Here is a 2,767-nt window from a genome sequence, read left to right as displayed (position 1 = left end):
TGCCACCAGAATTCTTAGCTCCAGGAGAACACTCCTTCTTATCTATCACCTCTGGATCAGGACACTGATGCTAGAACTGTCAGCTCCAGAGTTTCATCACATCTGCTACATCTCCACAAAATGAATGCCTCAGGCATCACCTTTTCTCCTATTTAATTGAGTTTGAAATCAAGTTTCACAGGAGTGCATCCTATTGGCAAAACGGATTTACACTGAGGGTCCTAGTTGCAAGGGAGCTTGGGAAACAAGAATCCTGAGTTTTCCAGCCTCTCCAGTATAGGATGAGACACTAAAAAGAGATAAGAATAGATGCTGGATGAGCCAACTGACTGTACCCAACCACTTCCCAACATAGTGAATAATATTGAATCATTCTTATGATCCTATGGAGCAAAGTATTTTTCTTTTCATTCCTCAGAGATGCTGCTAGATTTCATTTGCTAAAACTTCAGTAAACGTTTTTTGCATCAATATTCATAATTGATTTTTGTCAGGAATTTTGTGTGCAATTACTGTCAGTTTTGAATAAGAAGCATATGTCACTTTTATTATTAGAATCCGGAATTTTCTTCATTTTGTCTCTGTTCTAGAACAATTTTAAAAACATTAGAGCCTACTTATTCCATAATATTTGGTAAAATTAACCTGTGAAGCCCTCTGGGCCTGGTGGTCTTTGGGAGCCTATCATTTTGACAACTTTTTCCTTTTTCTTAGGTTTTTAATGTTTAATGTTTGAATTTTTAATTTACCAATTTTGGAAAATTGTCTTTTCTCAGAAAAATTTTTTTATTTAGATTTTCACATTTATTTGCAGACAGTTGAGCAAAGTAGTCTTATAAATTCTTTTTTTTGTTTTTTTTTTAATGTTATTTGTGCTGCCTTAATTTTAATTCTTGATCAGTTTAGCTAGTGGATTTATCTATCTTAATTTGTTAAATTTATTCATTGAAATCACCATTTATCTGTTTTTTATTTTATATTTTTAGCTTTAACACTTCTTAATTCATGTTTCCTTCATTCCTTTTTTTTTGTTTGTTGATTTCCTTTTAAGCTGGGTGGTTAATTCATTTATTTTTATTCTTTCTTATTTATTAATGTAATTACTGAAATGCTAATTTTCTTGTGAAGATTGCTTTAGCTATAATCTATGGATACTAATATGTAATGTCACCAATGTTTTCTAATTCAATTGCAGTTTTATTTTTTATATTCTCTTTGACTCTAGAGTTTTAAGAGAGTTTTAAAATTCCAGGTAATTCAGTCTTTTTGTCTTCTCAATTAGTTTGCTTGTGACCAGAGAATTATATCTGCATTATTTCTGCTGTTTGGCATTTACTGAGGATTTGTGGCCTAAATATATGGCCTTTTTCATGTGAATGTTTCATGAATGTTAAAAAAGAAGGTATAGTCCCTGTTTTCAATTAATATAGTTCAATATGTTAGATCTATCTTATAAATTTAGATTTACCTTATAAAATATGTCATTTAATCCACTCTATCTTGAGAGCCCCCCCTTATTCTGCCCTTCTCCGGGTAGTCTCCCCATGGCTTGGCAGCCTTAAGAGGTAGAGCAGTTCTGCAATCTGTCTGACAGCTATGATCCCAAGCTCTGCCAAGAGAGTGAACATCCTGCCTCCCAAACTAAGAACCAGTCCTCGCAGAAATATTGATAGGAAATAGATCTACAAGAACTAGTCCTTATCTCTCACTCATTTACACTTACCAGCAGTCACATCAAGAACACACTTGAGCCCTGACTGGTTTGGCTCAGTGGATAGAGTGTCAGCCTGCAGACTAAGGGTCCCAGGTTCGATTCTGGTCAGGGGCATGTACCTTGGTTGCGGGCACATCCCCAGTGGGGGTTGTGCAGGAGGCAGCTGATCGGTGTTTCTCTCTCATCAATGTTTCTAACTCTCTATCCTTCTCCCTTCCTCTTTGTAAAAAAATCAATAAAAAAATATTAAAAAACACACACACACTTGAATTTACAAATTTGCCAAAATCAAAACCTTTCCTTTCTTGTTTTTCCTTTCATTTTTGATCCCACCAAAGTTTCTACCAGATACTTCCCTCAGACTGCTCTCTAACACCATGCTGTCCAGGAGATATTCCAAGGATGAAAAGAACTGCAAAATGGTCTTAAACTTCACTTAGTAAGTTCACTGTTAGTGGTCATATTAGAATTGTAATTTGAAACTACCTAATTGTGTGAGAAAAAGCAAATAAGTAAATATGCTGATATTCTAAGGAACCCAGATTTTCAGTGTAAGAGAAAAGAAATGCAAATATATAAGATAGTAAGGAAAGACAAAAGCCTCAAGTCCAGATGCATTCCTGTCTCTCGTATCTGACAGTGTGGGGCATGCTCTGTTCGTTTATTTAAAAAGTGAAATATAGTTTTTGTTCAAGTTCATCAATAATGCTTTTTCATTTAGATTCAGTCTCCTCACCAGCACTTAGTAGGAACCTAGAAAGTTCTATTATGTAAAATATTTATATATCTAAGATAGATACAGATATTTCTATATATGTCAAGAATACATTTCAGTATGAGAATGAAAAACAATGCATTTTTCTGGTGGTCAGGGAGAGGTTAGGTGTAGAAAGATTTTGCTAAGAAGGCTATACCCTGCCCCCCTCTCCCCACCTGCAGCTCAGAGCCAGGACAGGACTCTACCCAACCTGCGCCCCAGCCAGGCCCCGCCCCTCTATCGGCCCCGCCCCGCGCTCGGCCCCGCCCCGCATCCACGCCCGGCCCCGCATCCAC

Source organism: Myotis nattereri (genome assembly GCF_964212035.1).
Source record: "Myotis nattereri genome assembly, chromosome: 4".
Classification (NCBI taxonomy): Eukaryota; Metazoa; Chordata; class Mammalia; order Chiroptera; family Vespertilionidae; genus Myotis; species Myotis nattereri.
Note: the sequence above shows the minus strand (reverse complement) of the source record.